Source organism: Mustela erminea, chromosome 8 (genome assembly GCF_009829155.1).
Source record: "Mustela erminea isolate mMusErm1 chromosome 8, mMusErm1.Pri, whole genome shotgun sequence".
In the NCBI taxonomy this organism is placed as follows: domain Eukaryota; kingdom Metazoa; phylum Chordata; class Mammalia; order Carnivora; family Mustelidae; genus Mustela; species Mustela erminea.
Genome location: NC_045621.1, coordinates 10,088,926 through 10,101,234, shown reverse-complemented (window position 1 = coordinate 10,101,234; position 12,309 = coordinate 10,088,926).

Genomic DNA, 12,309 nt, shown 5'->3' with positions numbered 1-12,309 from the left:
TGACCAAGAGAATATCATCATATCACAAAGTTTTGAAATTATTGTTGTTAATAATATTTAACTGTTTCAAATATTCTCATTCTTGAACTTATATGGGCTCTATCAAAAAAGCTCATGCTAATCAGGATTCTAAATGTTTTTCTCTTATTACAATAATTCTGAGCATTACTGTGTCAAAGTCACCAAGAGCCATCAGGATTTTTATAAAAATGCTTTCAAATACAACACCAAGAAAGAGTACCGCAAAACACCTAGTTTACATCTGTTGCTATAGAGGTTCTGCAAGCTGGGAGAAAGCAAAGCACAAGGAGATGCAGAGTTATTTGGTTTTGACATCATAAACTTGAGGAAAAGAGTACGAGGAAAAAATAACTTAATTATATACTTGGCCCCCCCCAAAAAATAATATTTTTAGTGATATAGTCAACTCTAAAACACTTTAGAGGTAAAAAAAAAAAAAAATAGAGTTGTGGGACTCTACACCCTTGTGAGTTAAATTTCTAACAGGCTGCATTTCCAATACTTCTGCCTCCTGAGTCAGGACCAGACTAAACCATTTTTTTTTTTTTTAATGATCACAAATCAGGTGTTCACAAAAACATATCAGGCAAAACTCCATGTGATTTTATGTGAGAGATAGTGAAAGACAGAATTGATGGTAAATTGGTGCTTTCTCTTTGGTTGAGAGAAGTAAAGAATGTAACAGTGTGACCATAAAGAGGAGAGAGGGACCCTTCCAAGGCTGAGCACAGCTCTGTATGTCGAGTGAGAGGTAAGAAGCTCAGGGCCAAGAAGTGAGACTCCCTGGCCTGAATCCATCTCCACCGCTTACTACCTAGGAAACCCTGTACAAGTTATTTATCCTCACTCAGTCTCCCTTTTTTCTATGTCAAATAGAGCTTCTTTAGCAGTGTCCCATAAAGTTGTGAAGATTATATGAGCTAATCAAGTTAGAACAGCATCTGGCACATAATAGTTCTCAGTAAATATCACTATGTCCCTAACATCTAAATGTTGACATTTTTCAAGACACCTGGTAATATCAAGTTCTATTATGGGTTTCCATAACTTGCTGTTTGTAGGATACTTCTTTTTTTTTTTTTTAAGATTTTATTTATTTATTTGACAGCTAGAGATCACAAGTAGGCAGAGAGGCAGGCAGGGAGAGAGGGGGAAACAGGCTCCCCGCTGAGCAGAGAGCCCGATGCGGACTCGATCCCAGGACCCTGGGACCATGACCTGAGCCGAAGGCAGAGGCTTTAACCCACTGAGCCACCCAGGCACCCCTGTAGGGTACTTCTGATCACTTTCTTGGAATTAGTTAACTTCTCCTGCTGACCTGGATTTTTGATAGAAGATATATAAAAGTGATTCCCTTAACTATTTCTCCGCACCATTTCTTAAATGTCAGTTTCTGAGAATGTCTGAACAATGCCTGAATTGTATAGTTTCATGTATTAAGCTAATTATTTTTGTTAAATGTCTTCATTATCAAACACTTATGAGCATAAGACACAATGCAGTGGCTGATGGCCATGTTGCCCTTTGGCTTTATAACAAAACTTGCGTCAAGATAGTATAAGGAGATACTTCTTCAGGCCTAAGGATTTTCCTGTACAAACAGGATGTATGTCAAGGCTAAAAATTGGGTTACTGTGCAAATAGGGGAAAAGCAATGAGCACATTACTTATAATCCTATTTTTAGTTCCACTGCCTTCCACACTGCTGCCAGAGTGATATCAGAAACACAGATGGAATTGTGTTATTCTACTGCTTAATAGTCTTCAAATGGCTCCTTACTTCCTAGAAAATGTCCAAATTCCTTAAAAGCCCAAGGCTTTAAACAATCTGGTCTCAATCTGCCCCTATAACCTCATCTTTACTCATTCCCTCCCCTACATCCATATTCTGACTTCTGAATATACCATGTACTTACTTGTTTCAATTCCTTTATTTATGTTACTCCCACAATTTCAATACCTTCCTTTTCTGGCATATCATCATCTGCCAAGCTAAACTAATATGCTATCTGTGTTATGCTTCACGCTTATTTCATCTCTTGCTAGCCCAGGAAGAATTAATCATCTCTCTCTCTGACTTTGTAGAGGACTCCTTTCAAGTACTATGCTGGGGAGACAATATGAGGTCAAAACAGACATCATCCCTGCCCCTCATGGAGCCTGAAGTCTCCTGGCAAGTCAGGTTTTAATGATATCTCACAAATATAAGGTAAGCTATGATAAGAGGAAATGGTGTTTTAAGATCATTTAGGCACTAAATTTTTTTAAAAAGACTTTCCTAAAAGATCTGAAGAATAGTGGTAAACTACATGAAAAATGCAGGAAGGATAATAAAATCATATGCAAAGTCCCCAGGCAGGAAAGATCATCAAAGTTCAAGAGCTAGAAGTCAGAGCAGTGGGGATGAAAAGATCGTTAAGAAGCCTACAGATGTGGGGTACCTAGGTGACTCAGTGGGTTAAGCCTCTGCCTTCAGCTCAGGTCATGATCTCAGGGTGCTGGGATCAAGCCCCACAGGGGCTCAGTGGGGAGCCTGTTTCCTCCTCTCCCTCTGCCTGCCTCTCTGCCTACGTGTGATCTCTCTCTGTCAAATAAATAAATAAAATCTTGAAGAAAAAAAAAAAAAAGAGGCCTACAGATGATTGACCCTGGAGAGTAACACAAGAGTATTCCTTCTCAACCCTTTACATTTACCTATTCTAATTAACCCTTTTGTCTCTAGAGAAAGATAATATGAAATGCCAAGAAAACTCAATATAGAATTTGCCAGATTTTCAATATTCTATTACTGCTAATTCTTAATGAGAAGGTCAACCAATTACTGAAGACTTCTTACAGCATTCACAAATAAAATTTCTCTATTCGTGGGGTGCCTTTGTGGCTCAGTCGGTTAAGCATCTAACTCTTGATTTCGACTCAGGTCATGAGATTGAGCCCCATTGGGCTCCATGCTCAGCAGGAAGTCTGCTTAAGATTCTCTCCCTCCCTTACCCTCTGCCCCTCCCCCACTTTAAGATAAAGAATAAATAGATCTCGGGTGCCTGGGTGGCTCAGTGGGTTAAAGCCTCTGCCTTCGGCTCAGGTCATGATTTCAGGGTCCTGGGATCGAACCCTGCATCGGGCTCTCTGCTCAGTGGGGAGCCTGCTTCTTCCTCTCTCTCTCTTTCTCTCTGCCTACCTGTGATCTCTATCAGTCAAATAAATAAATAAAATCTTTAAAAAAGAGAGAGAGAGAGAATAAGTAGATCTTTTAAAAAAATGTGCTGGGGTGCCTGGGTGGCTCAGTTGTTAAACAGCTGCCTTAAGCTCAGGCCATGATCCCAGGGTCCTAGGATTGAGTCCCACATCAGGCTCCCTGCTCAGCAGGAAGCCTGTTTCTCCCTCTCCCACTCCTCCTGCTGTGTTCCCTTTCTTGCTGTTTGCTGTGTCTCTCTGTCAAATAAATAAAATCTTTTTTTAAAAAAAAATGTTCTTTGTTTTTTGTAGTCCTTTATATACTGCCCCTAACTGTTTATGAGTTACGAAATCTGTAAGCTCAGCATCCCGGGTTGCCATTGCTCAAAAAATAAAGTAACAGCTTGTTTTCACTGGCAGGAGTAAATCAGCCCTTCTGCCAAGATCCTCCACCAGTACACCCTGATATACATACCCTATATAACCTGTATAAGACAAATAACCTAATTGATGAGAAAATTCATTGCCCCAAGTTTACTCCAGGTTATATTCCTTACAAGATTTCTAGTGTCATTGGTCATAGAAAATTGAGTATATCGCTCTAAAAGTAAATTTTTTAATTTAGATCACAAGAAGGCAGAGAGGCAGGCACAGAGAGAGGAGGAAGCAGGCTCCCTGCTGAACAGAGAGCCTGATGCGGGGCTTGATCCCAGGACCCTGGGATCATGACCTGAGCCAAAAGCAGAGGCTTTAACGCACTGAGCCACCCAGGTGCCCCTACAAATGCATTTAGAAAAAGCAATGATTTGGGGCATCTGAGTGGCTCAGTTGGTTGAGCAGCTGCCTTAGGCTCTGGTCATGATCTCAGGGTCCTGGGATTGAGTCCCACATGGGGCTCCCTGTTCAGTGGGAAGTCTACTTCTCCCTCTGTCCCTCACCCAGATTGTGCTCTCTCTGTCTCTCAAATAAATAAATAAAATCTAAAAAAAAAAAAAAACGGAAGAAAGAAAGAAGAAAAGAAAGAAAGATATTTATTCCACTTACTCATGCAACAGATATTTAAGTATTTACCTTGGCTTCATCTCTATGACAACTGTAGTCAGAAATGCTATGTATTTATGATCTATCTATTTTATTTCCTTAACTCAGACAACTGAAGAATCATAGAAAATGAAACTTATTTTCTATAAGACTTGCATATCTGTTTTATCTACTTGATTTCAAATGCACACATAGCAACTATGAATTTCCATTTCATGGTTGAGAACACTCGCATTCCATAATTAATTTTAGTGACGGTCCCAGAAATGAGAGATGGATCAGCAGAAACTGTGAAGATGAGTCCAGAACCAAAGCGCTTCATCACTTTTGATAGAATCAGAACAGAACTCTCCATTCAATTTATGTGAGGTGGTTACAGAGTAAAACAAATATGTAACTGGTCCCTCTCAATTCTAAAATTAGGGTTTTTTGGGTTTTTACTTAATGCTTTTGTTGGAGCTTCTCTATAACCATTCAGGACAAGAAGTTCCAAAGTTTAAATCTTTGGGGCAGGGGGAAGATGGAGTCATAGCAGCTAGCACTGTGTTCAATATTTGCTGGTAACCCTTCTTATTACTATAAAGGAGACATCACCTGTTTGCTCACAAGCAGACAGACCTAGACAACTAGACACACAAATGCATTGCTACAGTGTCTCCTACAAGTTCAACATGATATTCTTTCTGTTCTTTTTAAAGTGAACCTTGTAGGACAGTTGCCTGGATACCAAGATTCCAACTTGTACTGCAGTAGTTCATACTTCTGTCTCCATCTGTTGAGTATTTAAGTCTTTACAATATCAAACACTAAACCTAGAGTTTACAATTGTAGGGAAACTAAATTCCCTCCAAAGATAGGCAAGAGAGATGGTGGTTTCTTTTCTCCCCTCATTAAATCACAGTTTTGCAAATAGCTATCTTTGTGATTTTGGACAACACAGATTCCTCAGTATTTTATTTTCAACCAGGGGTTACCCTGCTTCCTGTGTTTGTATATGTTTAGGTTACCTTTTTGAAAATAGTGCACTTGCAACAAGATGACCTTTTAAAAACCAGACCCTCAAGAATTTTGAAATTATTATGGGTAGAAGTTGTAAACAAACCAAAAACTGACATTTAAAACCTGAAAAAATATTTTCTCTTAGAAGACACAGTAACTAATTCTCTTTTGAGACTTGCTAATTTCTTTTTTCTCACAAATGAATTGCCACACTTAGGTATACAAATAAAAGCCAAAAATTAATCGATTCTCTTTGGAGGGAGGAAGGACAAGTCTGAAGCCTCATAAACCCTTATGTTGGCATTATGAACGACCAACTAGCAGTTGATTGCTACCATAAGCTGGATGGGGTCTCTGCAGACATCGTTGCTTTTTTGTTGGACAGCCAAAGGAGCTGAGAAAAAATGTTTTCCTTTGAAATTTAGTGCGTACTCTGCCTACAAATTGTTACTGGTTTATGTGAAGAAATTGTATTCCTGTTTGAGCACAAACTCTTAGGCAAGATGAGGAGCTGAAATCCAGAAAACTGGGAAGAGATTCTTCAAATCAAGTTGGAAAAAGGACTCAAAAGAAACTTGACAGAACCTAATTGGTTTCAAGCAATAACAAGCTGCTAATGTCCTCCTTGTGCTATTTCATATGAGACAACCCAGACTTTGACAGATACACCTATTTTGGACCATTATGCTCTGAGATGATTAATTTATTGCAGCCAGCATATGAAGCCACAACCACATCCTGCAAGTACAGTTGGGCATTTCCTTGAAGGTGGTGGATTTCCCACTGTCAATCACTTGAAAAAAGTAATTCCAGGAACAGGAGACAAAAGTCTTAGACTTTGGTGAGGGCAAAAATTTCTTACCCATTCTTTGCCTCATGGCTATTTGTAATAAACCGACAAGTAAAAGACAAATTCCCTTGCTTTCCTGGTAATGAGGATCAAGCCATTACCAGCTACATGGAAACAGCCTGGGGAATAGCCCTATTTATACTAGAACTAAGCATGTAAGTCCTGGTAAGATTTCCTGGTAGTAGAAGTCTGGATCTGTGGATTCTGAAAGTCACCCCACCCAGTAGCATTTGTACATTTTTGTGTGTGTGCTCAACTTCCTTTTGAGTATGTCAATGTGCAGAGAAATCAGTGGCTTTCTTATTCACTAACAATGAAAATACAGAAAGGGAAATTAGAGAATCGATTCCATTTACTATAGCACCAAGAACCATAAGATACCTGGGAATAAACCTAACCAAAGAGGTAAAGGATCTGTACTCGAGGAACTACAGAACACTCATGAAAGAAATTGAAGAAGACACAAAAAGATGGAAGACCATTCCATGCTCTTGGATCGGAAGAATAAACATTGTTAAAATGTCTATACTGCCTAGAGCAATATATACTTTTAATGCCATTCCATCAAAATTCCACTGGTATTCTTCAAAGAGCTGGAGCAAATAATCCTAAAATTTGTATGGAATCAGAAGAGACCCCGAATCGCTAAGGAAATGTTGAAAAACAAAAATAAAGCTGGGGGCATCACATTACCTGATTTCAAGCTTTATTACAAAGCTGTGATCACCAAGACAGCATGGTACTGGCATAAAAACAGACACATAGACCAGTGGAACAGAGTAGAGAGCCCAGATATGGACCCTCAACTCTACGGTCAATTCATCTTTGACAAAACAAGAAAAAATATACCGTGGAAAAAAGACAGTCTCTTCAATAAATGGTGCTGGGAAAACTGGACAGCTATACGTAGAAGAATGAAACTCGACCATTCTCTTACACCGTATCCAAACATAGTAAAATGTAGTTAAAGGTTACTGTTTAATGGATGACTCCCAGAATGGTGCCATAAGAACATTCTAAAAATCTGCTTTTCTATAAACACAACAAGAACACTGGCAAAAAAAAAAAAAAAAAAAAAAAAAAATTAAAATCAAACTATTCAGAACTCTGGAAATTTACTAAAGACTTGCAACCATCCAAGGAGTTTTATTCAAGAAAATGACTGAATCTCAGAATGAACTGTGAGTTTTGTGACATTTTAACTTGTTCTAATCCTGTCTGCCTCTCCCCAGCTCTATGATATCCTTGAGAAACAAGAGCCTAGGCTGTCGCTTGTTGGCATTTACAACAACTCTAAGCACCGACAGCCAAGCAGCCCCTGGAGGGAGAAGAATGTACTTGAAACTCCTCAACAGCCCCAGCCCCAGAAAACTGTCATGATATGACTGGTCCGGAAGCTTACGGAAAAGCCTCGTTCTCAAGGCTGGTCTTGTTTGGCCTGTGAGAGCAGCTCTGTCCCTAGAGTATTTGATGAAAGCAATCAGCAACAATTATATAACATTGCAGTTCCTGAGGCAGCATTTCCATTTGGGGATAACAAGAGGCTGACCACAAAACTTGAAAAGAAAAACTGGGAAATGAGATCTCCACAGAGAGACTTGAAAAACTTCTGTATATTTCTGAGATTCTAGAAGGCCAGACCCACATTCAGGAGCTATATGCATGCCCAGGAAAGACTTGAGAAGACCCTAATCTTTCGTATCGAACATATTTTGAGGCTATTCACAAGCAGGAAGTGAAGGCGAAGACAGAGCTGCAAACTGCCTACTGAAGTATTGAAGTTAAGCCCAACACATACAGAGAGTTCCTCAGCAGAGGCTGAGAGACCTTCTGATTCAAGGAACTTTAAGAAATCTCTGTCTGATCCTTAGCTCATCACGAAGAAAATCAATTATAGACTCCAGTGGCTGCATATGACAAAAAATACAGACCTAAGAAAGTCACTAAACAAATAGCAATAACAAAAGGAAAGGTCAACAATCTGATTTTTAGCATTACATCATATTAAGTGTCCCATTTTCTTTTTTTTTTTTTTCAGATTTTATTTATTTATTTTGACAGAGAGAGATCACAAGTAGGCAGAGAGGCAGGCAGAGAGAGAGGAGGAAGCAGGCTCCCTGCTGAGCAGAGAGCCTGATGTGGGGCTCGATCCCAGGACCCTGAGATCATGACCTGAGCCGAAGGCAGCGGCTTAACCCACTGAGCCACCCAGGCGCCCAAGTGTCCCATTTTCAACAAAATTTATAAAATGGGCATACACACACACACACACACACACTCTCTCTCTCTCTCTCTCTTTCTCTCTCTCTCTCTCTTCAGGAAATTATAGCCAACACACAGGGGGAAAAAGTCAATGAAAACTATTTCTATAAGACCCAGCCAAGGAACTTACTGGACAAACACTTTAATTCTGCTATTATAAATATTTCTTTTAAAAACTAAAAGAAATCATGTCTTAAATACTGAAGGAAAGTATGAGAACAATATCTTACCAAATATTGAGTAAGGAAAAAGAAAAAATCAAGTAAAAATTCTGGATTTGAAAAGTACAATAGCTAAGATGAAAAATTCCATGTAGGGGCTCAACAGCACATTTGAAGTGACAAAACAAAGAATCAGAAAATTGTAAGACAGGATAAATAAGATTATTCTGCCTGATGAACAGAAAAGAAAAAGGATAAAGAAAGAGGAATAGATCTTCAGAGGTCTGGGGGATATTATCAAATGTATCAATGTATGCACAATGGGAGTCCCAGAAAGAGAAAAAGGAAAAAGAGGCAGAAAGAATACTTGGAGAATAGTAGTCCAAAAATGTCCAAATTTGTTGAAAACTGTCAATATGCACATCCAAGAATCTCAACAAACCCAAGTAGAATTAAATTCAAAGAGATCCTGCCCTATGCACATTGTACTCAAAGTACCAAAAAGACAAAAAGAGAATCCTGAAAACAGCAAGAGAAAAGTGATTCATTATATACAAGGATTCTCAACAAGATTAAGAGCTGACTTTTAATCAAAAACCATTGAGGCCAGAAAAAAATGAGATGACACATTCAGAGTATTGAAAGAAGAAAGAACCTGTCCACCAACAATTTGTACCTTCACAACTGGTCTTCAAAAATAAAGAAGACATTTTAAGACACCCTCAGATAAATAAAAAATGAGAGAATAATTTCCAGTCAAGTCATGGCCACCAATAGCCCATCTTACATTACTTATACATCATGGCCTAATGTTTATGTCCCCATCATTGCTCTTCTTATCTTATACTTGAAACACTTGTATCTGTCCTTTTATTCCAAACTATAAATTGTGTTATGGCCCAATTACATGAATGGGAATTGATACATACTTATTAAACTTTAATGTAACCAAGCATCGGACTTAAAAGTACACTTTCTCCTATTTTGATTTAAAATGTGGATGTAATTCTGCCTGAGTCTATAAGTGTGCCTATAACATAATTTATTCTTTCCCTAAATGTATTTATGTATCTAGCAAGTAAGAATCAAGAGGAGTGGAAAGGCGGACTAACTATAACCACTTTCTAAAATTCATAACAAATTTTGGTTAACTCCTAACAGTTGGTAGACTAGTGCACTTCAAAAAAAAAATGTTCATTATTTGAGAACTCTGAGTACAGACTCTGCTTATCTTTAGCAAAGATGCTTTAAAAAAAAAAAAAAACAAGGACCATATTCTACCTGTCCATCTGGATATGCCCAGCCTCAGTTCCAGCGTCTTTGACAATTGTTTTCAAACTCATCTTCCTCTCCTTGAACTCCATGCCGGAGAGTTCTTGGGATATGTCATGATCTTTTTTACTCAGTGTGTCCATTGACATAGTCAGACTCAGTATGTCCATGGACATAGATTCCTCATCTTTAAAGACCAAAATATCTCCTCCTATATAAATTCTTTTCTGACATCCTAGGAAATTGGTCACTTCCTCCTCTGCAGGTCCATTTCTGCTTTTATTTTCTGTAAGAATTTATCACATTATACAATAATTATCTGCCCATATGAATGCTACCATCAGACTCTGATCTTCTCCAGAAATGGCACCTCTCATAGATCTCTGTGTCCCTGACCCTCAAAACACAGTAACCAAAAGGGACTCAGTGAAGGTTGGCTCCAATTTTACTAATGAATAATAAGTATAAAAGCCTGTAATGGAATAATTGTGGGTCCTTACCATAACAGTTTCTAACACCAGCTCCCTGCTAATAATGTACTCTATGATAATCCATCAATGTAAAAATCCTGTCTTCATTCATGACTACTGTTCATAGAGAAGGGATGTGAGAAGTCAATCTCATTTCTAGGGTACTTTACCCTTGTTTTACTTATTTGAACAAACATTTGAAGCAGTACCTTTGAGAAAGAATTGATGCTAACCTCCACAACTTGATCATTCATGTAAATCTGGGCCTGATCAATTCCCTCACAAGTATTGCAAATAGGTCTAGGTATGTCTGACTCTGAAGATGAATGCAGGTCTCCCAGGGAATGTAGTACACAGGCTCATGTAAATTTGAGCACCAGAACTAACCATCTCATGTTTCTAAACACATGTCCGCTATTACATAGCACAACACTTGGCATATGGTAGATGATCGATGTGTGCTATGTCAATTAAACACAGTGGTCTTGATTTAAATAGTATAATTATCTCCTGTAGCTGTCTCTACATTTTCCCCTTTTCTATCCCTAGTCAAAGGCAGGTTCTCTCTTTCAGCACATATTCTCAGCAAGGAACTAAATCCTTTTTCAGAATGATTTTCTATAGTTATTCCTCCTGAGATTAGTTCAGCTTCCATTGCCAGCATTTGATGCCTCAAATAGAAATCCTTTTAGTTTCCCATTTCAGAATTTGCACTGAAATAGTAACGAGTTTAATCTGCTCACACAGAAATAGTATCTTCTCATTGGGCTCACGGCCATTGTGAGCTTTCTTAAATTCACTCTCAAGACTTTGCTAAATGATTTTTCTGCAATACAGTCATAAAACTGCTTGTCTCCCAATTTTTCTCCAACTTTTTTCTTTTCTAAAACTGTTAGTGTTTATATTTCCACAGTCGACAATCATTTACATTTCTTTCCCTGAGATGGACTCCTCGGGCTAAGGATCTGCCACAAGCCTGTTATCTTCTCTTAGCCCACTTTTAAATAGTATGGAGTCACCCTTTTGTCTGTGTCCAAGTAGAATTCAGTGTAATCAAGAAACTGGAAAAGAGAAGTACTTCTTTACATCCTGTTAGTGATGGGTTGTTTGGAAATAATTATACCTGTTAGATGAGAAAAATTCTAAACATTTCTCTATGCAAAATTTTATATGAATTCATGTTGGTAGAACATCAATTTTTAATATATTAGTTTGGACTGCTATGACAAAATACTGCAAATTGGGTGGCTTAAAAAACAGACATTTCTCACAGTGCTGGAGGCTGGGAAGTCCAAGATCAAGGTACTAGTAGATAGGGTTACAGATGAGAGCACTTTCCTGGGTACAGACAGCTGCCTTCTCACTGTGTTCTCACATGAGGGAGGGTGAGCGAGCCCTCTGGTGTCTCTCCTTATAAGAGCACTAATCTCATCATGAAGGCCCTGCCCTTAGGGCGTATTTAAACCCAATTATCTCTCAAAGGTCCCATTTCCAAACTACTACACTGAAGAGCTTCAGTATATGAGGGGACACAACTCCATCCATACATTAACATAACCTTATAAAAAGAATAAGTTATAGTTCAAACTCAGCCAACTCACTCTTCCTTTATAGTGAATATCTTTATAATTCTCATTAAAATTTTGATCAAAATTTTGGAAATGGTAAAATGTTTTAAATGACTGCTAATACAACTAATGACATTTGAGGTCTTTTTTTTGCAAGGAATTACTTTTATGAATTTTATAATTCATTGGACTTTGAGATATCACTACTGAAAAAATTGTAAGAGTGACAAAGCAAAATAAAATGAAGATACAGAACAACTGGCATTCCTGTATATTGTCAGTGATATACTAAAACTGGTACTCATTTATATTCATTTATAAGAGTGAACAGGGAAATACTAAAAATAAAAGTCTCTCAACAGTAGAATGATGAAAAAAAAATTGTGGTGTAGCCATGCAATGGAATATTGCATAGCAAGAAAGAAAGTGAACGGATATCCCATAAATGAATCTCAGACATAATCAATGAGCAAAGGCAGCTAGACAAAGGA